Source organism: Ambystoma mexicanum, chromosome 7p (assembly GCF_040938575.1).
Source record: "Ambystoma mexicanum isolate Mex_15411 chromosome 7p, UKY_AmexF1_1, whole genome shotgun sequence".
NCBI classification, from domain to species: domain Eukaryota; kingdom Metazoa; phylum Chordata; class Amphibia; order Caudata; family Ambystomatidae; genus Ambystoma; species Ambystoma mexicanum.
The window spans coordinates 723,299,139-723,326,611 of NC_090939.1; the positions used below are offsets into that span (position 1 = coordinate 723,299,139).

The 27,473-nt window shown below is 44.7% G+C and overlaps 1 protein-coding gene and 1 pseudogene across 1 annotated transcript in view; both read left to right on the forward strand.

The window, feature by feature from the left end:
* The window catches only part of TXLNG (taxilin gamma), a 567,462-nt gene that overhangs the window by 13,221 nt on the left and 526,768 nt on the right, over positions 1-27,473 (forward strand). The window lies entirely within an intron of this gene.
* Positions 511-661, forward strand: LOC138526634 (U1 spliceosomal RNA; annotated as a pseudogene).

A 27,473-nucleotide genomic window follows, 5' to 3' on the forward strand; every position in this document is an offset into this window, starting at 1 on the left:
AACCTTAAGAAGGCCCAGCAGTCTCCTGGGGGTGCAGTTTGGGGGGGGGCTGGCTACCAACTACCGCCGCCAGCCCCGTCCGATCACTGATTGGTCGGGCCTTGCATTCGCGGTGTTGCCGTGTCCTGCTGGGGGTCACCCAACCTGAGAAGCTCTTGTTAAGCGGGGTGACCTGTCGGCTCAGGAAGACCATGGAGCCATCTTGGGCCGACAGGCCAGTGGGCACACTGCACCGGGCCTGCTCGCATTCCGACTGGGCCTGCTGGCTAGCGGCTAAGGCTCAAATGTATGCAAATCTCTGGCCGAGCAGGGCCTGGTGGAGGGAAGTGTGCTTTAATGTGCCTCTTCAGCTAGACTCTGCCTGCCGGAGCTTCTCCCTACGCGTGGCACAGGCAGCTCTGCAGCAGACGCTCAGGGCTTCCAGGAGGGCTGGGTTAGGGCCTGGCTTCTTACCCTCACTTAGCAGGGCTTCCAGAACGGGCCCAACCCCTGCCCTCTTGCTTGCAACTCATACTTACATCTGTGATCAGAAAGGCAGATCTCCCAGGGTGAGGCTCATCCATTGCACATCGGATTTGCTGACCCCTGTGATGTTCCCAAATGCAGGATACTCGACGGCATTATTTCTGGTTGTGGGGGACTGCGTTCACTATTTCCCCCTGATTTATTGGTGAAAGAAAGTCACATGTGTGAGTAGGTTGGTTGCACACAGAGCCCCTCGTCTTGTAGCAGAATGTATTTTGCTGTAGCCTCCTGTTCCTCCCCTCCTTTGGCCTCCTCCTTCTGTTCCTCAACTCCTCTTTTCACCTCACATTTGGCCCCCACTTTCTCCTTCTCCTATCTGCTCCGCGTCACAGCCTCCATCCTCATCTCCTCTACCAGCCTCTCCTTTCTTCAACTATCACTCCTACTCGTTCTCGAAACTCCTGCACCCTCTGGTTTTCCTGTCAGGTTTTACACTCCAATGTCCCCTTCTCCTGGAATACTCATGCAGTGAGGGTCCACGACCCGGTAAATATATATTTATGCAATGTTTGGCGGATACCTGTATCCCACAAACATTGCATAAATAAATATACAGGTATCCGACAAACATTGCATGAATAAATACATACCCCTATTAGCATCAGACACATGCAGCCTGGGTGTGGTTCGAAAGAAAACATTGCTTAAGGTGAACAGAAATTGCCCGGTTTGAATAGTACCCAAGTTAAATGGGATGCAAATTGTGCATTTTAACGAATATTTACTCTGCAACACTATTATCGGTCAAAACTATTATCTGCATAGTGAAGTAACTCAATTAGGCTCACCTTTGGGTGATCGCGTTTCCACATCCTGTTGAATTGGATTATGCTTCTTTAATTACCACACAAGTAATGAATGTGTATTACAGAGGTAAGCTGCTCTCAGAATGTCTGAGGTTGCAACTGAAAGTTTAGAGTGACATGGATGTTTGCGATGCCGCGTTGCACATTCTTCCCCACATATCTGGGCTTATGTGTTCACCTAGGTCTCTTTCCCCATCTACCTCTATGGTTCTGTGGTCCCGTCCCCTGCTTCAACCAATTCTTGATACATAACTGATATCAGGCCATTCATCTCTGTCCTAGAATCTAATAGCGTTTCAAAGTGGGTAAGGTCTCTCATCAGCTTGTTCTTCCACGCTGGTTTCATTAGGATGCCTTTTATCTGTATATATTGAAAGGTGGACAGTGTGTCTATTCCCAGGGCTTCAGTCAGCTCCGGTAGTGTGACAAGAGTCCTTTTTCTGTAGTTGTCCCACCCTCTAATCTCTCTACATTGGGGATGTGCTTGTTGATTCCCGGGCAACATGTGGCTTAGTGGGGATGGCCATGTGGGGATCTTCTGCATCCTCATACCCCTTTGTCCAAATTCCCCATATGGTACTCAGTATTGGGTGCTCTTTGAGTCTATTATGGAGCTTTTTCTTGGGGTCTCAGAGACCGTGGCCGGTGATAGATAGTGATTGTCCATGTGGAACCGTTGAGGTTCTTTACGGTTGCGTAGGTGGGGAATTGGGACGCGTAGTTGGGCCGCTTCATATTTTCTTAGATCAGGGAGCCCTACCCCCGCCTTTGTCTTTGGGAAGTGTTAGGGTGTCATGAAATCCTAGCCTCCTTCCCCAGCCAAAGGAATTTCACAATGGCTTTCTTGGCCTCAAAGAAGAAATGTTTTGGTATCTCGATGGGTAGCATTTGAAAGGGGTACAAGAACCGGGGGAGGCAAACCATTTTGATAGCGTTGTCACCCTAGCCAGGAGATCGTCAGCTTGCTCCATTTACTAGGGTCGGCGTGGAACTGTTGGAGGAGAGGGGGGAAGTTGGCTTCATATAGATCAGCCAGTTTTTTAGTGATCTGTATGCCCAAGTATTTCAACTTGGTGTTCATTCTTGAGACCCAGTGGGGAAAACCTGATTTCATTTGCCTCCATCGATTTCCCCGTAGGGTAAACAAAGTAGATTTGGTTTTGTTCACCTTAAAGGGATGGTCTAGTAAAAAATTTTATTTAAAAAATAGATAGGCCACATAAAAAAAAAATACTAGCATCCTCCGTTTTAAAACTTCCTATGTAAAATTTTGAGCTATTCAAGCTCAAAATTCGAAAAAGCAAGCACAGGGGCGCAGCCATTTTGTGAAATGGAGGCCCTCCTGTGCTGGCTTTTGCTTTTGCGGCACTAATGAAGGAAAAGCCAGCCAGCTGTAGTAAACAAAGTCTACCGCTGGGTGGCTTTCCCTTCATTAATGCCGGGACTCGGAGGACGCGGACCGGAGACCAGAGCAGGAAAGCTGCAGCTGAATCTCGGTAAGTGCTATTTATTTTTTTTTTTTTACAAAAAATAAGCACTAGCTGTGGTTTTTTTTCTAAGTTTTCCGTGCTGGAGGAGCCCGGAAAACTTAGAAATAAAACCGCAGCTTTAAAAACGTTGTATTTATGTTTGCGGTCGCTTTTGAAGCGACCGCAAACATAAAAACAACGTTATTGTGTTGGAAAACGCTGCGGTTTTAAAACCGCAGCGTTTTCCAACACAACCGCGTTGTCTGCCTGAATCTGCTTTACCATTTGGGGGAGCCCGAGAGCCCCAAATGGTAAAGCAGATTCAGGCAGACACATTCAGGCTTTCCTGCTCTGGTCTCCGGTCCGCGTCCTCCGAGTCCTGGCACTAATGAAGGGAAAGCCACCCAGCGGTAGACTTTGTTTACTACAGCTGGCTGGCTTTTCCCTCATTAGTGCCGCAAAAGCAAAAGCCAGCACAGGAGGGCCTCCATTTCACAAAATGGCTGCGCCCCTGTGCTTGCTTTTTCGAATTTGGAGCTTGAATAGCTCAAAATTTTACATAGGAAGTTTTAAAACGGAGGATGCCAGTATTTTTTTTTTTTTATGTGGCCTATCTATTTTTGAAATAAAAATGTTTACTAGACCATCCCTTTAAACCCGGAGAGTCGGCCATAGTCTTCTAGTAGATGGAGAGCCCGGGCAATGGATGCCATGGGGTTAGTCATATGTAGGAGTATATTGTCGGCGTAAAGGGCCACCTTGTATTCCATCTCTCCCAGTCGGATTCCCTCTACCACGGGGTCGGCCCTCATTGTTTGTGCCAGGGGTTCTAGGGAGAGTGCAAAAAGAATTGCGTAGAGAGGGCATCCCTGCAGAGTGCCGCGTTCTACTTCAAACCATCTGGAGTATTCTCCATTCACAAATATGGATGCTTTGGGGGATGTGTACACTGTCTGTATTCCCTTTCTGAACCTTGGGCCTATCCCCACCTTACGTAGGACTGCTCTCAAAAATCCCCACTCCAATCTCTCAAAAGCTTTCTCTGCGTCGATTGAAAGGAGGACAGGTCCATTGGACATATTCTGGGTTGTATGAATAAGGTGGAGGGTTTTGCGCATTGTCTGCTCCTTGTCTCCCCAGTATGAATCCAACCTGATTGGGATGTATGAGTTGGGGCATTAGTGTCTCTAGTCTGGCGGCCAGAACCCTTGTGTAAATGTTCACGTCTAAGTTGAGTAGGGAGATGGCGCGGTATGATCCACATTTTTAGGGGTCTCTTCCATCTTTGGGAATTACCGTAATCAGTGCTCGGGCGAAGGAGTCTGGGGCTTTCCCCGTTTCTAGTATTTCGTTAAAGAGCTCTGCCATGAATGGCATTAGTTGTGCACTGAATCTATAACAACGTTCTAGCAGCTTCTTCTGCAGCCCTGCTCCCGTTCTTGAAGATGTACGAGTCACTGCAAGAGGCCTACAAAGATCAGACTTCACTGATCTTATCCCTCAAGGAAAAAATGGATAAATTTGACAATGTGACAAACTTTTTACAATCACAATTGTCCCAGGAAGCTGAACACACGATAAGATGGCAAGAACGTTTGAGCGACCTTGCAGCACGGCATCATTGCCAAAATGACACCCTATCTGATGGGTTACTTGAAGCCGTGAAATGGATGAGACATTCATCAAACATGATGGGATTAAACATCGTTCCAACAAACCCTCAAGCATCCACACAATCGAGAAAAGCCTCAACACCATCGCAACCACAAAATACAAACGATTCTGTTCCATCCTTGAAGTCAACAGCCGTAGAAACAACCAACATCGTTCCGACTGTCAACGGTGGAGAAAGAAACTTAGCTGCGCCTCCGCCTGCACCTGCTCTTGTGCCAATGCTGAGCAACCAATTACCCTGCTCAGCAATAAGTGCGCATCTCGAACCGCCTCTGACCTCTTTTGGAATCTTCGAAGGCGCGGCAAAAGCCATAAAGATCTCCACGACCTCTGATCAAAAAGCATTGCTAACACATGGTCGACAATCAGCCTCTGGGAAGAGAACGTATGCTATCAAAAAACGCGTTAACAACTCGAAGTCACAGAAATTCATCCGAAACACAATGCTAGACAACAAGTCAGCTTCATCTAGCAGAACAGAATTGCCAAAATCCAACAATAATAACATCGCTCATGTGGACAACGACCCTGGAAGCCATGGGCGTCTCACTGCCCCAGTGAACAAACGACAAAGAGTGGAATCAGACTGTGAAAGTCGAATGAGCAAGTCATCGGTTGAAGAAATCGATCTCTGCAATCTTTCAACCTACTCCGACGATCCTGAATCCAGAATCCCCATTACTGTCCCTACTGTGGCGCCTGATGACGCTATTTACGAATTGCCACACAGAACAAACCCTGAGGTGGACGTAGTCATGAACCATAAAAATGAGCCGACGACTTCGAGGCCATCGTCCGATTGGCTAGCGCGGTTGAATCCCAAATACACACGCTCTCAAGAAAAGAAGAAAAATCGTTATATTTCTCATGCCTCCTCATCTCTAAGAAACGGCTCAAGCCCAACGAACTGCAAATTGAGATTACAAAATCTAAATCGAGAAGATTGTGATCTAAATTTGAATCGCAATAACGTATTGAAACTATTTGCCTGTATCCCAGCCCTACGAACAATAGTGTCTGATGACATACGAATTGTTGAGTACGCAACAGAAAAACGCTGTGACCAGGTTCTATTACATATTACCGCGGCCTCGGTACGAAACACCATTGTAAAAGCTTCAGAGGAATTGCTATCGTTTGGGTTCGACATCTCTGTAGAACCTACGAGCACAAGACTCGACAGGTCAAACACAAGCGGACAGACAATGCTTCAAGCAACGCAAAACCAAAGATGTGCCGAGCTACGCAGAGCAATGACCCCCAAAGAAAACCTACGATCAAATAACAATCACTCTACTAAAACCACTAATCATAATAAGGATGTCGAACGACGCTAGCCATCAAGGATTGGAAACAAGTGCACTCGCGAATTCATCTCATGGAACACTCGAGGATTCATTCACCTATTTAATAAATTTGACGTCAACTTAGAAAAAGTCTTCGTCATCTGTTTGCAGGAGACCTGGTTATGTGACCCCCCGTCACGAGATGGCTTTCTGACATTATTAAACCCAGCAATCAAAAATCTAAAGGGGCGACCATCTTCTGGCTTACTAATGATGATTAAAATAAACACCAGGTGGCGCCTTGTCGAGTCCTCCAACCCCAATCCTTTTGTGCAAAGTGCATTGCTTCAGACCACAGATGCCAATTCAAACACAAAGAAACACTTGCTTGTCTTAAACGGATATTGGAATCCAAACAAAATCAGCACCAAAAATTTCATAAATACAATAACATCTTGCATTGACAAATCACTAACCGATTATAAGAATTTATCTATAATTTGTGCAGGTGATCTTAATTGCGGATGGTTTAAACACGATCTCGTCACGAAGACGTTTAAACAACTCGAGATGAAGAAAAAAGTAGAGAGTTCAAGTGGAGGCAGGCACTACAGAATCGAAACTGCTTCATGGTAAATGGTCAAGCTACAGGAGACCAACCCCCTCAGCCAACATGGTCTTCTCGGAACGCGCAGTCAATAATTGACTACTTCTGGATCTCTCAACATCTTCTTGACAACGATCTGTCAATAAGAACTATGCCAAGTAGCGATCATAAGCTTCTCAGACTGGCCTGTACAGTAGAATGGTTATCTGATGAAAGAACCTATGAACCAATAATCTCTGTAAATACTGGCGGAAATCGTCTCAGAATTGACAGTCCTAAGATTGACAAACTACGACAGCAATTTTGCCAGGACAGCGATCTGTCCGTGAACTACGCTCCTCTGCTTCAGGACTTCATTATAAGAAAAGCTGCAAACCGCATAATGGGTACAAATCATAAACATATCTCGTCTTCAATCCTGACTCAAGCCAAACAGACCATGCGACGCGATATTAGAGCCTTAAAGAAGTCAGATAAGGCAGCCAGTGCGATAACTGCAATCAAAGACGCAATACGCGTGCGTCGCCAAGCATACCGCAACTGGTTGAAATCTCAGAAACAAATAATTGAGCAAGACAAAGCTGAGCATCTGATGAAACATCTAATTCAGAAGAATCCACGGGAAATTTGGATAATCCTGAATACTGGCAACTCGAGACATCATCATACACCATCCAACACGATTGACGCCGATACATGGGAGCAACACTTTACTAACATCTTCAACAAACCATCCTATGAACATATAAGTACATCCCCAAATGAGCTAACATCCTGGAATATTCAAATAACTGCGGAAGAGATCAGAGTTGCAATACGTGCCCTCAAAAGTTTGCATGCAGCAGGTCCAGATCTAATATCTAACATGATGCTAAAGAAGAACGAACAACAATGGGCGAACTTCATTGAACAACTGTTTGCACGCCTGTCCAATTCAATGACAATACCTGATTCCTGGCGAGAGGCGATCATAGTACCAATCTACAAAAAGGGCAACCGGGCCGGTACAACCATCGCCCGATTGCCCTGTTGGACACCATAGGAAAAATCTTCGCCTCTTTTTTACGGCAAAGGCTAACAGCATGGTCTATACAAGAGCAGATAACTGACACCCGGCAAACGGGCTTTACAAAAGGCGTAGGTGTGGAGGTAAACCTGCTGTTAATAAACATATTAAAACTTGAAAGCCTAAAAGCAAAGTCGAGATTATACCTGGCATTCATCGATCTGAGAGGTGCCTTTGACAGTGTCAACCACAATAAACTGTGGCAAAAACTAATGAACTGGAAGTGTCCCAGTGACTTGGTTGCACCAATAAGAGCTCTACACACAGAGACTACCATCAAAATAAGATTAAACAATCAAGGCCTACTATCTGACCCGATCTCAACAAACGCAGGTGTGAAACAGGGATGCCCATTAGCATCCGAACTTTTCAAATTGTTCATTTCTGACCTCCCAGCATATCGTAAAGATGTGTGCTGCTTTCCACCGAAATTGAACAATAATGAAATTGGATGCATAATCTACGCCGATGACGTGGTTTTGTTGGACCAAACACAGATAGGTCTGCAACGCCAGTTAACAAATCTTCGTGATTACTTAAAAAATGATTTGGAGCTAAACATCGAAAAATCCAAGATCGTCATCATTGGTCAACGACGTACCAACAAACAGAAAGCCTTTGTGTGGAAAATTAATGACAATCGAATAGAGGTAGTTAATTCGATCATATATCTGGGAATAATATTTAATAATTCAGTGCACGAACACCATTGGAAGGTTGATATGGTAAGCAGAATGACTCAATATAGCATTCAAGGCCAGCTGTTGAATAGAAACTTTGGAAAGTTCACTCTAGCTCCAGTCCTGACCTTTTACATGCAAAAAGTGATTCCTGCAATTACCTTTGGTTCAGAGGCTGGTTGGAACATTGATGCCCTGTTTTGGCAAAAGCTAGAAGGGATCTACTGGCGGCGCGTCCTGAAGCTTCCTCCATACATCTCAATGATCCAGATAAGACATGAACTCTCCTTAAATTCCCTACACACCCACGTAATGTGGAAATCACTAACAGCACTATGCAAAATGAATTTGAATCCCATAGCGCCGGCATTTGAAATTTTTGCGGGGGGAAAAAACTACTGGAAACTTGAAACTGTTAGATGAGTGGAAACAAATAATGACATCAACCCTATCAAATGCTGATCTGACCTTGCATGATCTGCTGACGAGACCACAATCCATAAAAACAAAATTTGAACAATGGTGCTGGATAAAGAACAACGAGCGACGTCTGCAGATGAAGACCACCTTAGACTCTGGTATCGGAGAACACAAACTAAATGTTACAAGTAGATACCTAACAAACTGTCCATCCCGTTATCACCGCGAGCAGTTTCTAAGACTTCGTCTAAATGCAATCAAAACAAAAGAAATGATGTGGGGTCGTCATTTTAAAGAAGCTATGGACAATCTATGTCGCTTTTGTTATAGCGAAATAGAATCCTTAGAACATCTTATCACCAAATGCACGAAGACCACCTCAAAGAGAATGCAACATCTAGGAGAATATATCCCAATAGACTGTAATACTCGAGATTGGTGGTCAAACGTTGCAGCCGGACACAGTATAAAACTAAGCTGCGCGGTAATAGACTACATAGGCGCCTTAAATCTTGATGACCCGTGAATGACTTCACGCAATTGAATTGCTCTTTCCTTAGATTACCTTATGCAGCACCGTAATGCGGATTTGGCTGGTTGCATTTTGATGAATGCTGTTATCTTATAACAAAAGTCTGATGCTACATTGATTCCAATGTGGCACATCAGGCTGACGTTAAAATAAAAAAAAAAAAAAAAAAAAAAAAATTAGTTGTGCACTGAAGGATTTATAGAATCCGGCCGTGTAACTATCTTCCCTCAGAGATTTGCCCAATGTTAGCCTCTTTATTGCATTTTGGACTTCTTGTTCAGATATAGGGGATTCTAGCAGCTCGGAGTCCGGGCCTGATATCTTGGGCATATTGATAGAAGACCGGTAAGTCTCTGTATCTGGTTGGCCAGAGTTTGTTTCTGAGGTGTATAGGGTCTCGTAGAAGGTTGCATAGCATTCCGGGATGGTAGGAGTAGTATCGGCTGGGGCGGAGTTGTCCTCGATTATGTCTAATACTTTTCGCTCAGCTCTTTATTCCCTAAGTCTTGTAGCTAGTAATGCGTCAGCCTTGTCTCCTTTTTAATAAAATTTCAGTTTACCGTAATATTACTCCCACCTATATTTTATCTCTTCAGGACAAGTACAGATTTTCTCCTTGAATGAAATCCGATGTCAACTAGTATTTTGAATAGGTATATGTGCCCATAAACCAGAATGACTGCTTAGGTCAAGCCTTGGCCTTACCAGACCAAATCCAGACTTAACAGCCTAATAGCCCTTTGACCTTGCCTAGAAATATTGAATCTGTCGGAGAAGCTAAGCTCGCACTTGATTTTAGACGTGGCTCAAAACCTCTACTCTCCACTGGCAAGTGATATTTGATTCCTGGTGCGTAAGAAATTGTATGCTTAGAATTGAGGTGGGAAGTGACTTTATAGCTGGCTAGTAGTTTGTAACTTGAAATGTGTACCCCTGGTTTAGAGCAGGATGTACCATTTGCACTTAGTAGACATTGCCTATCGATAAATGATTCTTGGAAAGTAAGACATGGTTTGTATGTGTAGAATTGAGGGTGACTTGTTATGGCTGGCTAGTTGCTTGCAACTTGAAATGTTTTCCAATGGCTTGGAGTATTAACAGAGACTGCATTATTTGTCTTGCCAGACAAAACATCTTCATTTTATTGGGCAGCAACCTGACATCCAATCTTCACCTTTATAGGTCACAGTGAGGTATTGAAAATGAAACCCACCAAGAACCCGTTGGAGCTGAAAACGTAGGCTTGTGTAGTGCCAGAGTGGGCCTCCCAGCCCATTGAGTCTGTTCACATCTATACCCAGCAGGTGGCTGTCAAACTGACCGCATAACACTTTGTTCTGGCATACCAACCCGGCCTTTCATAGCACCTCCTTGCATTCCTTTACGCTGCACCTGTATGTTCCACGCAACTACAAAGTTCTTGGCATAGAAAAGTGCACAACCTCACTTTTGAGTTCCAGTCCATGCATAATGAAACACAACATGGATGTAAGACGAGCATTAACTGGAGCCAACATTTAAAGTCCGCCAGAAAGATAAACTGTTGGTTCATAGAGGAATCAACCAAATTAAAATGTCCTTGAACCAATTGCAGCTTAACCCACAAGAAAGACAGAAGAAAATGACCTGCACCCACAAATTCCACCCCAGGCAAGCCTACACAACACTGCAGTAGCATACACTTCTAATTTTTGTGAATTTTGTCTTATAATTGTGTTCCTTCTCTCATTTACAAAGGGACGGGTACAGAGATATGGGATTACTACTGTGAACTCAAAAAACAATACAGGATAACTGGATCAGATCCAAAATGTACCTGTCAAAAATAGCCGTTCCACAGTCTCAAGGCAGATACGCTTGGCACTGCTGTGTACCTAATCATGTGTTCTTTTTTTTTTTTATTTTTATTTTTTTGTTGGTGTGAACATGTGGGGCTTTTGCTCCTTTAAAGCAGACAGCCATGTGGCTCTACCAAGGCGGGTGCCAAGGGCATGTGCCACTTTCACTTGCACAAACTTCATTACAATTTACTTTAACCACTTCCATGAGCCTCGTTTTTAAAATCCTCAGAGCTCAAATGCAGGTGCTAAAGGGAGTCGTAAAGGTGTTCCACCTATACCTTCACGTTCCAATAAATGTTGCCGCCTTTGAAGGTGGGGGACAGATGTTGGAACAGGAGATGTTTCTAATTCGATTTTCCCACCCGCCCTCAAAATCCACTTGGCTTCATGCCAGCATGACATTGTTTTCATGCTTCTACAACTTTATTTCATTTTTTAGAGTATTGATTAAAAAAAAAAGTGGAATCCTGTTAAGCCTTCAAGTATCTCCTCCCCATTTACAATATGTGTACACTTGATGTCTAATCTCATAAAGGTGCAGTTATAAAGCATAGCTTTACATCTTTAACTATACTAAGAGGCGGTATATATTCTAATCCCTGAAAGGTTTTGTAGACGCATGACTCCATTGTGTCATTAAAACAAGTGCCTTACATTGACATGCTTGTTGCACCTTCAGAAGCTTAGGAGAGGTACTTTTTTCTATTTTTAACAGCAGTTGCTATGGAACCCCCACAGTTAAACGGAAAGGCTAATCTTTTAAACAAGCATTTCAGGTGACCCCTTATTGAAGGATGCGTACACCTTTCCAAGTCTCTTGGATTAATTCAAAGAAGTATACCATTTTGAAGTACATATTGGTTTAAAGCCTGTTCTCGAGGAAGATTGCTACATAACCTAGATAACCCTCTGAATTTTATGTAGGCTTTTGTCCTGAGGAATACCCATGTATCCATACCGATGGCTGGATCCTTTTGTTGACAGTAGCACTTTGAGTCTTCAAATTATATCTTGGCTAGCAGACTCATGTGCAAACCTATTACTGTTTGTCTCAGCTAGAAGTCTTATATTTTGGCGCTATTAGGTTACGCCAGAAATGGTTTGAACATTGTTACTATTATCTATTTGAAAACTCTACACAATAATTGCGCAAGATTGTATTCATTTATTATATGATACCAAACACTATACATGTTATGCATTTTAGCTATTTGGTAGCATTTATTATTCTAATTCTTTAATTTTTTAAACCATTGGTATAAATACAATATTTTGTATGCATGTGTGCTCTCGATTGTGTTGTATACTGTAGTTCTTTTTTGAACATTCATTCATTACACCTTGTTGGGTCCAATAATTCCGTAAAATCCCAAATTTGCTACGACATGGGTGACAATGGCACTGTTTGGAGGGCTATCTTGTGAGCAATTCTTCAGCACGTGGTCTAAAAAGAGTCTGAAGGCCATTGATCTCCATTGTCATGGTGAATAATACTAGTGTACTCCGGAGACCTCCGGCCGGCCCATAGAGCTGAGGTTTGTTCCTAAGTACTTTAAGACGAGATAGCTGCACCCTTGAGATGGGTGAGGGTGCAGATTTATTACTCCAACACGAATCGGTAAGGACAACTCAATGGTTTGGCAAAGGGAGTCAGTTTAATGACAAGTACAAAAAACGAGGAGTCATGGAAATCGGCAGTGATGCGATCGTCCTTCTCATTTCAATTTCAATAAACTTCATAGAAATCATAGCATTTATACTGAACACTCGTCATAATTGACGTATAACACTCAAAAGTTAATATGCAATTCTATTGGTTTTGAAAAGATAACTTTAATATAGGTACTATATCTGTATATGGTAACTGAGTGAGGGGATTGGGTAAACAATGTCAGGTCTAAGCCCTTCTTTCAAAAATGACTACTGTAGACGTCACTAAAAGTACGACATCCCATTGGTTCTACTAACTATAGGACCCTAGATTATTTGGCCCATTGTGATTGGGTTGGCACCAACCCCATGCATAAATGTCCACTTTGCTTAGCAGCACACAGAACGGTCAGCTAGGTGCTGGGTGCCCCCTAGTTACTGAGCCTTCCTCCAATTAAGGTTACAATCAATCATCGCTTCAGCAACTGTCAATTATTTTACTGTGCTTGGCTTAGAAACTTCATCTTCTGTCTGGAAAAGTTCTGATCTCTCTGCCTGGGCGGATGCCAAGCATAGGTGTGAACCCGTGCTGCTTCTCGCTCGGCTGGTCATGTGCTACCCACACCATGAATTTGTCTAGTTTCTCTCAATTTGTGCATTTAATTGTTATTCAGCTTGCCACCTGCCTACGCCTCCTTATCTCAACCTTTCAGAGACAGGATATTCTGTTCTTAAGTTTCAATTATATGTAGCTACTGCTCGTTCCTTCTATTGGTATGACCTTGGCTCTCCTGGCACGAGTTGCATCTGCTGAGTTTCGATTCAGCCGTCTCTTCTAGTTTAGCTAGAATATGAATCTTGTCTTGTTTGGCCTCTAGTAACCTGAGTTGATTCTGCTTTTCGTGCAAAGTGGAATCACACTTATAATACTGTGCTTCGCTTTGAGGTAGATTATGTATACTGGTGCTTGCCGTGCTATTCTTCTACTTAGCATATCAAGCCACACTGTTTTCTTAGCTTTCTTGCGGTTCCAAGCATATTTACAGGTGTTAGCTGGTTGAATATCTTCATCCTGCTTACAGTTTAAGCTCCTTTGTATTTCAACATCGTTCTCCCCTTCCAGGGTTCACAATATCTTTATTCAGGGCGTTTCGTCTGTGTCATTCTCAGGTCGTCATTTCTTCTATCTGTGAGTTTGTCCGGGTCTTCGTGACGTCAACATTCGTCTTCCATTAAGGCCTTTTTGGTCTCTTCCAGGACAGTACTGAGGCAATCTTCATTTTGCCTCATTTGCTGGGTTTTCTCAATGGATACCTTACTGTCCATGGTTTTCTGGGTATTGGGACTTCAATGGGTGTTGCTCTTCTGATAGGTACTGGGCAGAGCCCTACTGCGACTTTCTGCTGATTTATTTGCTCATCATACGTCACATACCTTGGTACTTCAAAATGGGCGACTGGAGTGCAGTCTTTATTCGGGACCTCCTCTAAACTAGGTTGTACACCAACCTGAAAATCATTTTTTTTAAAAATTGGCCCGACTACCCGCATTGTCTTTCTTTTGTATAGGGGCAGGTGTTACGCCGCGCGCTCGCGGGCTTCACTTACCTTTCCGGGGGTTCCCGGTCCACGGCCGCAGCGGTCTCCTCCTTCATGGAGGCTGTACCCGCGGTGGCTTCTCTCCTCACGCCGACCCGTGGTCCGGATGGGCTCCGTGAACGCCGCCATCTTGCGAGGATCTGCGCATGCGCGGATCGTCAGTATTCGACGTCCCGCGCATGCGCAGCGTCAGAACATGCGTTCCAAGCCTCGTTTTCACCCCGGACCTTAAAAAGGCACCGCATGCGCAGGAACAACGCGTCTCAACGCGGTTGTTACTGTGTATGCGCTGCTGGAGTCCTGGCGCTCGTGCCCCAGTCCTCCAGTTCTCTGCTCTATTCTGCCTAGCCCTACCTCATCTCCTTAACCCCTTCATGCTCCTTGGTCCTCCTAACCCTTGCTTCCCTGTTTTGCTGATCCCTGGCCTGCCTCCTGGTTTAGGGTAGGAGAGGTCCTGTCTGGGTTCCTAGTACCTTCTATTCTGCTAGGAAGTGGGGATCCCCTGTCTGAATTGCTTTCCCTTGCAGTCTGTTCTCCTTTACCTGTCTTGTGCCCTGCCGGTACCTGTGCCTTACTGCCTTCTTGGAAGTTCCTGTGTTCAGCTCCGCTATCATCGGTGTCTTCTTCAAGCCTTCTCAGCCAGTGGAAACACTGTCCCGACGTCACGCAAATTCTGAGAAGTGCCACCCGTGGCGTTGGGAGTTGGTTCAGTGCCGTCCTGTCTTATATCGTCAGGAGGGGATTGGGCTAATTTCTCGCGCTACCCATTCATCGGCTATAGATACATCGACATACTGGCAACCTCAACTCCACGGTCTACAGGAAGAAAAGGTAACCAACAATCTCGTGAAGACTCGTTTAACAGATTGAGACGCCTCTCCCCCAGTCTCGACATGGACGAAATGCAGGAACTACGTGAAGAGATGCGTGCCATGCGTCTTGAAATGACCACCCTCCGCCAGGAGAACAACACCCTCAGACAAGCGTTGGACCGGTGTTTGGCTAATCCCGCACAACCAGCTACACCGCCTGAGAACTCCATGGCTTACACTACTCCGATGAAGTATGATGGTGACCCGCGTCGAGTGGCAGAGTTCTGTACACACTGTCGGATCCATTTCCAGTTCAGGTCAACTCATTTTGGTCAAGACAAGGCTAAGATCGGTACATCCTTGGAAACCTAACCGGCAATGCACTTGCCTGGGCCGCACCTTTGGTCTCTACCAACAGTCCTCTGTTGGGTGATTTCGCTGCCTTCGAGAAAGCCTTTCTGGACGTCTTTAAACCGCCCAATTTGGCAGCCATGGCCCAGAATCAATTAATGGAGATCAAACAAGGGTCAGGCGACATAATCCACTACATCAGTCGGTTTCGACAATTAGCAACCGATTCACAATGGCCCGAAATCACTCAAAAGACCTTGTTTCGTCGGGGACTACGAGAAGAGTACAAAGACGAATTACTGCACATTCCGGAGCCAGAAACGTTGCCTGCATTGGTGGAACAAGTCTTACGCATTGACCACAGGTTAACCGATTGACGGAGCGAACGTCGCAGATTCGACAGGTATCAACCGGTCCTTCCAGTACAGAACCCTGGATCGGCTGTTTCTACCGATGTGGGTCCAGAACCCATGCAGTTGGGTGCCATTCGAGGTCCGTTGTCCGAGACCGAAAAGAAAAGAAGACGACAGAAAAGCCTGTGCTTGTATTGCGGTGCTTCTGGCCATTTCCTAGGCACCTGTCCGCTACGCCCTCTGAAGAAACAGGAAAACTAACAGGCCCGTTGTTTGAGGCGAAGGCAGCAGCGGGCCGCCTTTCTGAATCTGACCTTCCTCCCATGAACCCGGTACCCTTGTTGATCCTGAAAGTCGGTGTTGCCTGGCTAGGGAAGTGTATGAAAACCTGGGCCCTTCTGGATTGTGGAGCATCCGGCAATTACGTCGATGCCTCATTCGCGATTGCCAATGGGATCCGTTTACATCACAAGAAACGACCAACAGTGGTCGAGGTGATCGATGGTTCTACTTTGTCTTCTGGTCCGGTTTGCCAACAGTCCGATCCCTTGTGGCTCTCTGTGGAAGGGCATCTCGAACGAATCTCATTGGACGTCATCAAGTCTCCCTCATTTCCGGTGGTGCTGGGTTTACCATGGCTGTTATATCACAATCCTCAGGTTGACTGGACCGCTCGTTCCTTGGTGTTCTCTCCGACACGTTGTCCTCGGGCCTGTGTACTTCACAAAACCTTTCCTGCGATTTTGGAGTCCCTCAATCCTGCTGACGTATCTGCCCGTTTATGTGCCACTCAATCGGTACCTCAAGAATATGCTGGATACCTGTGAAGAGGTGCCGGCAGCGGACTTGGGAAAAGCCGCCAACTCGCACACATCGGACGAACTCGGCGAGCCTGACGGGAGCGGAGCCGCCCCAGCAGAACGCTACGGCGGGGTTAGCTACCCACCTTACTGGAGTCGCCAACCCGGACTGGGAAGGGGGCGGGAACCTTGTCAGGAAGCAGGCCGCGGCCGAGGAGGAGTAAGAACCCCGACATCAGGGGCCACCCCAAATCCCGGCGCCGCATGGATGCCGCCGATGGAAACGCTTCAGGAACAGTCCCCATGCTACAGGGGCAGGCGAAACTGACGGCAGGGAAACCCGGTCTTAAGGGAGGCGGGACCAAACCTTCCCAACCAATAACAGACGAGCTAGGCAAGACGTCAGCTCATTGGTGGGGATTTGAAACCAGTGAAGTATATAAAAGCCCGCCTTTTCTAAACAAGGTTGTCTGTTATATTCACAGGACACCGAGAAGGAGCACGCAGGCAACCCCGAGTGGTGGGCCTACCCAGATAACCCGAGTTAGAGGACCACAGCCTTATCCCAAGGGCAATTGGGGAAGAAAAAACCCCACGGTGAAGCAACCGCCAGAACTTTCAGTTTATTATTGATATACTACACCTTTCAGTTATTGACTCTTTCCTGATCAACCATACGGCAATAATAAAGATTATTGCAGCACGTGTTTTGTCTCCTGTCTTTCATTTCCACAATACCACAAGGCGTTTTCCAAACCTGAGGACATACCATTACCACCCCATCGACACTTTGATTGTTCCATTGACGTCCTGCCTGGTGGGGTCATTCCCCACGGCAAGATCTATTCGTTGACTCAACTCGAGAAAGGCGTCCTACAGGAGTACATTACGGATTGCCTCAACAAGGGCTACATAGCGCCGTCCAAGTCCCCCGCAGGATTCCCATTATTCTTCGTCAAGAAGAAAGAGGGCACTTTGCGCCCTTGTATCGACTACCGTCAATTAAATGAGATCACGAGGAAAGACAGGTACCCATTACCACTCATCTGGGACATCATCGAATCCCTAAAATCCGCACAAATCTTCACCAAGCTGGATCTAAGAGGGGCCTATCACCTGGTGCGGATTAAGAAGGGAGATGAGTGGAAGACGGCCTTCAAAACACCTATTGGTCACTTCGAGTATAGGGTGATGCCGTTTGGACTCTGCAACGCCCCGGCCGTCTTCCAGCGGTTCATGGACGATGTCTTTTCGGACCTTATAGGAATATCAGTATGGGTATACCCTGATGACATTCTGTTTTTTTCTGACACTCGTACTGCACACGTTGCGCATGTTCAGGAAGTTCTCCGTAGACTTATAGACAACGGCCTGTATGCCAAAATAGAAAAATGCCAATTTCATAGGGGAAGCATGGAATTTCTGGGCTATGTGATCAGCAACACAGGAGTGCAGATGGATCCCGCAAAACTGCAAGCCATACGAGAATGGAAACAGCCCCATGGCGTGAAGTCGCTTCAAAGGTTCTTGGGCTTTGCCAACTTTTATCGACGCTTCATTCCACGCTTTTCTCAACTGGCCAACAGTCTAACCCGCTTGACAAGTACCAAGGTACCGTTTCTCTGGGACACGCAGGCCGAGGAGGCATTTCTGGGATTGAAAAGATCTTTCATGTCGGCTCCTGTTCTTAGACATCCAGATGATGAAAAGCCATTTGTGGTTGAAACAGACGCTTCGAATTACGCAATTGGTGCGGTCTTACTACAGCAAGATGCAATCACACGAACAGAGCACCCGGTGGCTTACTACTCTAGGAAATTGTCAGTGAGCGAGAGAAACTATGCGGTGATGGAAAAGGAATTACTAGCGATAAAAGCTGCTTTTGAGGAGTGGCGACATCACTTGCTGGGTGGGAGGTACCCGGTGGTGGTTCGTACAGATCACCGTAATCTACAGTTCCTGCGCTCTTTGCAATGCAGAACCTCCCGTCATGCTCGTTGGGCCTTTTTCTTTTCGCAGTTTGATTTCACCGTCACGTACATTCCTTGTTCCCAGAATACTAAGGCTGATGCCCTGTCTCGGTCTCTGGAAAACAACATTGAAGGTGCCAAGGAACCGGAGCCTCTGATAGCGTCAAAACATTTTCTATCGATGGTGATTCCCCAACTCCAACAGTTGATAGAGGCCACACGTACGGATCCCTCAAGATCACAGATACTACAATGCGCTAACATCAGAGAATGTGACGGCTTGTTGTTCTTCAGGGACCGTCTGTACGTTCCCACCTTGGAACTCCAGAAAATCGTTCTACAGAATTTCCATGATTCCGTCGTTTGTGGTCACCGTGGAGTCCGCACAACACAAGAACTGGTTGCACGGCAGTACTGGTGGCCTGGATGGGCCACTCTGGTAAAGCACTACGTAGACTCCTGCCCTGTATGTGCCCAGACCAAGATTCCTCGCAAAAGGCCCATTGGTCTCCTGAAACCCACGCCTACGCCTTATACCTTTTGGGTCTGGGCGAGTAACAAATGTAATAAATAAATAAATTGCATCAGTCCTTACTAACAATGATTTTATTGTCTGCAAACCGAGTCCTCTCATCCATGCCTGCAATGCTTGAGAGCAATGTTTTGGGACAGTATGTTATGGAACACCTCCAAAAACTGTGGAAAAGTACTTATTTGTATTACTGCCTGTATTCAGAAAATAACTTTAAGGCAAAATGAAATACCAGAACAGAATGTGCCTTATTCTCAGAGACACAGGTCTTTATGATAACTGCAGCTATCTTCACATGGTCGTACAATCTGCCATGTGAACCACCTGCTTTCTCATTATCTGTCTGTGTCTGTTCACCCCCATTCCAAAGGACACCATTTATACATTTGACAGCTAGTGTAGTCTTTGACCCTCACTTATTTGTATTTTGTATTTGGTTTATTTATAAAGCGCAACAAGGCCCAGGGGCATATAGGCGCGTACGTTTTTTGATCATGTTACATAAGAGTACAGTTACATTAGCAAGCAGTAGGCAACAGTTACAATAGTTGTGGTTACAAATAAATACATACGTTGGTATTACAGGTACAAGCATACATGTTGCAATTAAGGCGGTGGGCCGAAGGTGAGACAGATGGTAATATTATTTACAATATTTACAGTGGGTAGGCAGTAAATCTAAGCTTTAAGATGTTAAGCTGTCAATGTGTCCAGGTCATGAAGCCAACGTTTGGCGTTGCGTTTAAATAGCTTGAAGGAGGTTACAGACCTGATTGGACCAGGTAGAGTGTTCCATAGCTTTGAGGCTTGTACAGGGAAACTAACTCCTCCCGAGTTATGGAGTTTGAATCTTGGTATAGACATAGTGTTAACTTGAGCTGTTCGAAGTGGTCTTGTAGATGTGTGTGTGGGGTAAGTTGGTTAGAGATGTAGGATGGTGCGAGGTTAGCACTGGCTTTGTGGGTAAGGGCAAGAGCTTTGAGGGATATTCTGTGCTTTATAGGGAACCAATGCAGATTACGTCTAGTCTCAGAGATATGCGACTTCTTAGGGATGTTGAAGGCTGCCCTAATGGCGTTATTTTGAGTAACTTGTAGTTTGTGAATATTTTTGCGGCTAGTACCAAGTAGAGGGCATTACAATAATCTACTTTGGACAAGACTAACGTTCTAGCAAGAGTAATGCAGTTGGGAGTGGAGATAAATGGCCTACATGCGGTAATAAGTTTACATGTGTAGGCGGCTGAAGACGCTACTGCATTGGTTTGTTTGGTGAAGGATAATCTGGCATTGAGGTAGATACCAAGGGTTTTAGTATTATTAGAGACATGGATGGGGTTACCATCAATAGTGAACGATTTGAAAGCGGTATTTAGTTTTTGTAGTTTAGCGTGAATACCAAGGATAATCAACTCAGTTTTTTCATCATTGAGACAAAGTCCATGGTGTGCCATCCATGCTTGTATTACTGCGTATATTTAATTGAGGGTTTTGCTATCAGTTTCATAGACGCCAGAGATGGGAATGAGTATTTGGGTGTCATCCGCATAATTAGTATATGTGACACCCAGATAGTCAAGGATATCGAAAAGGGGCTTGGTAAATACATTATAGAGCTTAGGGGACACGCAAGAGCCTTGCGGGACACCACACGGGACTGGTGAGGGTTCAGCCGAGTCAGTAGGAGAAAAGACCCTCATGGTTCTGTTAGCCAAGAAGGAGCTGATCCAGGCAGTGGTTGCGTCGGGAAAGTGAGCTGCAGATTTCAGGTGGTGGCAAAGCGTTTGGTGGTTGACCAAGTCAGAAGCTGCTGACAGATCAAGCAATAAGAGCAGTGCTAGTTTGCCATTGTCTTTTAAAATTTGAAAATGAGTAGTGAGATCTATTAGGGCAGTTTCCGTGCCATGTCTAGGTCGGAAGCCGGATTGCTTTAGTCCCAGAAGATTGTTTCTAGATAAGCCTGTATCTAGTATCTTTAGCAAGAAGGGTACAGTTGTTATCGGCCTATAGTTAGACGGGTTGGCTGGGTCAAGAGTGGGTTTTTTGATTAGTGGGATGACCCAGGCGTCTTTTAGGTTATCAGGCACTACTCCCGTTTTGAAGGAGGCGTTGAAAAGGTTAGTAATGAAGGGTGCCAGTTCATGAGCTGCTGCTTTGATTATCGGAGCAGGGCAAGCGTCGCCTTGGCAATTCGATGATTTAAGTTTCCTAATGATGTTTTCTACTTCCCAAATTGAGAGGGGTGAGAAACTAAATGGTTTACAGGTTGGCTCAAAGGTAGGTGACTTGTTAGGAAGTTGTTTGTGATCAGGGTCAGCGAGTAAGGGTCTTTTTTCGCATTGATTTTAGATTGTAAACGGGCTATTTTATCTAGAAGTGCCTTCTGGATGTTGCTGCACCATAGAGCATCTGTGACACATTTATCAATTAGAATCTTAAAAAGTTCTTTTGTGTTAGATTCCGCTTGTTCGATCCTTTTCTTATAGGTGTCTTTTTTGGCAAGTATAATAGCTTGTTTATAGCTAGAAGTTGCTAGAATTGCTTCATATTTATTATTTACTGAAGGGCACTTTTTCCAATGTGCTTCTGCAGTTCTTAGTTTTACGTAGTTCTCTAAGATGCGGCGTGAACCATGTATTCAGGTGACGTTGTGGTTTAGGTTTCCGCAATTTTAGGGGGGCGATGGTATTCAAGGCTTTCAGTATTGCCTGATTGTAAATGTCTACTAAGACTGTGGGGTCGGAGGTGGCCACGTTGTCAAGAAGGGGAAGTAATAGCGGTAGGAGTTTATCTGGTGTAATGTCTTTCTTATTTCTAGTGCGGGTGGCTGGAGCGATGATAGGAGCAGGGTGTTGTGTGTTGGCTTTGATGGAAAAGGTTATTTTATGATGATCCAACCAAATAAATGGATCATTGGATAGAAGATCGATCGAGCAGTTAAGGTTGGTGAGCCAGTCCAATGTTCTTCCTTTGATGTGTGGGCTCATGAATCATATGGGTATGACCCAAGTCTGATAGGGCGTTAGCTAGATCACGGGCATTATTATTCGAGGGGTCATTAAAACCAAGGTTGAAGTCCCCTAGTAGGATAGTTTGTGAATTAGGTTTAGTGTCGGTGGATGCAAGGGATACAATATCCTCTATGAATGAGGAAATGGGTCCTGGTGGTCAGTAGATAAGGTGCGCTGTTGCTGTGTGGTTAGGTGATAGTGGCAGTTTGATGGACAAGGATTCGGCAGAGGGAATTTGAGCATCCTGAATGATTCTAATGTCGTAGGTGTTTCTGAAGATGAGGGCAAGTCTGCTTCCCTTCACTTGGTTGGTGTTTCTATCGCATCTTATGATAGCATAGTCATTTGGTATGGCATGGGCCAGAGATGGTCCAGAGGCTGCATTAAGCCAGGTTTCCGTAACTGCGAGGAGATCAAGCTTTTCATGAGTTAAGAAGTCAGCGATGTTAAGTGCGTGGGCGAATAGGGACCTAGCATTCACCAAGGCTGCTTTGATGAATGTGTCTTTTGCAATGGTAGAGATGGACCATGTATGGTGATGGTGGCTAGCTTGCTGTCTAAATCAGTGGCCAGATTAGCCAGAGTATTGTTACTGCGCCAAAGTTTGTTGCTCTTGTGGGCGTGTGGTTGGGGGTTTTTGAATCGCAATCGTGCTCCTAGTCTGAAGTTTCTAATTGAGATGCTTGGGTGGTAAGAGCATGTTAAGGTTGGGGCGTAGTTGTTAGTGATGTTGTTACAGGATAGGGATGAGCTATTATAAAGCTTCAAATATGGACGTTGTTTTAGTGGGGTGGTTCTAGAATTAGGTCTGAGGTTTCTATTAGTAATAGCGCAAGGTTTATTGGGAGTTTGCCTGGTAGCAAAGTGGCGTATCCAGAGTGCAGGATCATCCAAGTAAGGGTTGGCAGTATCCATAGTAGTAGTCCACAAGGTGTGGGTAATAGCTAACTTAGGTGTGCTAGTGTGTGTGCGTGTTGGTAAGTATGTAGGTAGGGCTGGCCTGTCCAACGTCTAGTGTAAATGTACATTAGGTGGAGCGGTGTGGTCAGGCACCAATACATAGTGGAAGTAAGCTAAGCCAGTGGGCAGGGATGGAGGACTCGGTGTGTAGTGAGTACTATGTCTGAATGCAAGGCTAGGGGCACAGGCAGTACATAAGTTCAATTGAGAACACGTAGTTCAGGTTAGGCAGACTGGCAGGTGTGATGGCTAACCTTAATTCATTTAAATACAAGAGGTGACACGAATGTGGCCGTATGTAATATGTAACATCAGGTGACAACAGTTGGCTACCAATACATAGAACGGCACATGCGTTATGTTAGATGCAGGTTGGCAGAGTGTGTGAGTGCGGCTAAGCATACAGGCAGCGAGCATATAGGCAATGATGGAAAAGTATTGCAGTAATTAAGCATAGCGCATGGAGACGGTTCAGGCAGTTACTGGCGCTTAGTGGATTGATCTACAGAATGCGGTCGAGTAGATGAAGTGGAGCATGGGTGCCGTGAGTTCTGGGCGAGCAGGGGAGTCGCAAGAACAAAGTCACATGCTTCTATGTCGCCAATATAATCAACAGTTATGTGCACAGCCAGCCAGCAAGAGCAGTGAGGGTGCGCACGTAATGGAGACAATAGTGAGGACATATAATTGTCACGCATAAGTAATTACCAGCTATCAGTCATCGCTATCTTCGGGACGGCGGCAGAGCTGATGCGGGAGGTTGGCTAGAGGATGGCGCTCAGGCGATGAGCAGTATCAGGGTGCCCAGAAGCTAGGAAGGCGCAGACGTGCAGGGCAATTGGGAGTTGGTAGATGCGCATAGATTGGAGCGAGGGGGAGCGGGCAATTACAGTAGGGTGGATCATCAAGCACAGATACAACGTGCAGTGAGGCGCGGGTGCACAACTGCCATGGTGTCAACGTACTCTTTCGCAGCTGTTCCTGGCTATATAACATTTTTAAACTTGTTCGGTAAGCACAAGTGGGCAGCTGAATCCATACATTGGCATTCACTGTTATTTGCAAGCTCAGGATGTCTAAAAGCAAGATAAGCTTGCAGTTTTCTGTTTAAGAGAACCTATATCAAAAACGGCTTCCAAAGCCTACAATATTTAATACAAAGGCTCACAATCGGTCCTTTTGTTACATAGCTCTCTTAAGCACCTACTTGATCTGCCATGTCTATAGCTAACCTTTCTCTAATCTCATTTTCTTGCACAATAAAACATTTGTAGTGGGTTCTAAAGTTGCCTGTGATCTGTGACGAGAAGGCATTGGAGACATGAGTAACTATACTAAACAAGGATAGTGCTACATAACTTTCCAGTAATCACTTATTTGCCTAATCTAAAAACGTTTAGTTTTACCAGTACTGCAGGCATAACCCCTTGGCTGACCCTCTTTTTTTTTTTAAAAAAAAATGTTTTAATTAATCTTTGCATGAATCCTCTCTGAGATAAAATAGCCATACATGTGGTTTTGGCATAACATATTATGTAGCAAACGGCAAAGACAAATTCCATCAGGACAGATCTTACGGAGCCAGGCTGCTAATTGGAGCATCTCTTTTCAACACTAGTTGGTCCTTAATAGTGCCTTGCCCATTCAATAGTTCTTCTTTACAGGAAGGAATTCCTTTTCTCCATTAGCAGATCCGTTTCCTGCGTCCTAGATATTGTGATTACTCTGTTGATCCAAAATTGTCTTTTGAAGAACTTCAATGATGCAAATGCCCAATGTTTCAAGAGAAGGATTACCTTTTTAGTACTGTGCAGATCAGGCAATAGTTTGAGTAGAAGGATGAAACTTGCTTTAAAGTATAAAAGCGTGTATCCAAAACTAGCAGCCATAATAGTTTTGCCGCTGTGAGTGGTAAGCAGAGCCTGCAATACCCTTTTTTCAACTGGGCTGCAGTTCTGAAGCTCTCAAACACCAATTCACCAGCCTGGATGCCGTGTCCTCTCCCCTTCCAATGATATTTTAGAACCTGTTTGCAGAGAATAGACCAGTGTTTAGCTAACTCTTACAGTAGTTGATTAACAGCGGATAGAACGCATGTTTTGGTAGATGGGCGCCCTACGACTATCTCATAAAGAGAAGGTCCAACACCTGAATGCCAGCATTTAACAATTTATGCGTTGTTGTTGCTCCATACAGCATAAGGCTAAATATGGGCAAATACTACTCTATGTATTTTTAACAATGCACACTGCAGTACTGGTCTCTGGCAAATGCATCTGGTTATTTGCTAAACATTATATACCATCACGGACATATTTCTCAGGGAGGCAACGTTAATCAACACTGGCTGTATTGCTTCAAAAGAAATTCAGGTGGCTAAATAATGCCTCCCCCATGCCCCTTCTTCTTTTGGGCTTCTTCATTCTCACCAATGTTACAGGACACGCATACTAAACAGTTCTACAATACGCACCCATGGCTGGTCTTATGTTTTAGGGTTACTCCCCACTTGTAGTGAGCAACCCTAACATTCCTTCTGCACCTACATAAGATGGGCCCTGAGCATAGAACAACATTAAAGTTAAATACCTATGTGGTTATTTCCATTTTTTTTCTCATCTTACATTTCTTTGCCAATAACCATCTACATATTTCTGAGTGCGTTTCCATTCCTAAAGGCCTTGCTGAGCGGCCTCAGGCTTAATAGTTTGCTCTATCTCAAGAATATTTATCAACATTTCATTATGTTTGTAATATATGTTAATGTTAAAGGATATTTGTACCGCGTACACATTTGTAATACAAAAGACTGCATGGTTGTCTTTGCAATTTGGTCAGCAAAACAATACTTTTATTCATTTTACTGGAGGGTTAGCAGGATGTATCTCAACGCTACATGGTAATGTTTGAAGCTAACAAAGTCAGCTCATATCTTTTTAACCTGCCATTTTTCATGTGCTGTGTTTTTTCTTTCATTAGATTTAAAATATCAATTGCATGTGGCACAAACAATGTAACTTGGTGTCTTTATAATATGGCATCGTCCTGTTTCGTAGAAAAGGCTGCTGCCGCTACACCCCATTAACAATTTGGAAGTGCTTTTGCCACTGTTTCCAATGTAGAAAAAAAATATGCAGTATATACCCCCCCCCCCCCCCCGCTCTTCAGTTAGTACATATAATGCACAGCCTTGCTTTACATGCACAAACCTAAATCGGGCGTGCCTAAAAACAGGTGAATTACATAAAACAGATATTAAAACATCAAAAATGTTCTTGCCGAGCAGCATTCCATGACAAGGGAACTGGGGTCAGTTGAATGCAAATGTTTTAGCAAATCCATTCCCAACACAATTAAAGCACATTTATCAGTGACAACAAGCTGAGCCCTGCACAATATAAGACCTATGGTGAACTGTACATGATCGGATATTTGGATTTTGGACTGGCCCTACACTGTGCAGTCTATTGTGCTATAATCATCTTCTTCCTAGCTGAATATTGCTGCCCATGCCTAGGGTAAAAATACTTGTCCTGTTGCATTAGTGCTCTGTTTTTTAATTCCTTTATGTTCTTTTCCTTCTCCTTTTTATCTTTGGCATGGTGATTGGCATAATATCTAGCCATAGTCCGAATCTGGGCAGCAGTTTGAGTTGGCCATGTAGACTTATAGGTTTGTATATCAATCTTTAGGTGAGGCAACAATCCTTCTGCAAAATGTGAATAAAAAGCTTTGTCCCTCTGGCATAGCCATGTCCATTCCACTAAACGGGATAAAAGCTTGTTCTTTTCGGTCAACATATTTTTCAACTGACTACCCTTCTTCCTGTCTGCAAGCAGTCATTTTATCCCAATTCATTTGCCTGCGGGTAACCACTTGCTGGATATGTGTTATTAGCAGTGCTGCAAGAGCTGTTATTTCTTTGGACAATTCCCCAGTCTTCCGCCTTTCATTTGCTGTCTCTGTCAGCTCTTCCCACTTTGACAGAATCTACACTGTCTTGCATTTTGCATTGGCGCCATACATCGGTTGGCAGAGTACATGAAAACAACTGATCTATAATCTCCCAATGTGAGTGGACCTGTTGTAAGTACCCAGTCTGTCTGGGTGTACCACTGTTCTGGGTTTTGGCTAATATCTCGATAATCTTTGGTAAGACAGTAATTCCATATGGTTCCAAGGGGCATGAACCTGGTAAGTCGGGTTCTCGAGTCTCCAACCCACGTACGTCTCATTGGAAATGCTTGAGTTACCATAGACTTTGGGGGCATTTATGATCATGATAGAAATGTTGACACTATTGCAGAACAGAATACTCAACTGCTTGGTCTATGTCCTCATAATTATCTGTCGGGGGATACACTTCCTCCTTAACGTTTTAACCTTTTATGCAGCTCCCACATGTTTGCCCAGCCTTTGTACTATTGCAAATACAAGTGTATCTCGCTCCTGGGGTACATATACATTCGCATATTGCACTACTAGTGGGCCATTTCTTTATGACATGCTAAGACTACCTTTTCTGCAGTTT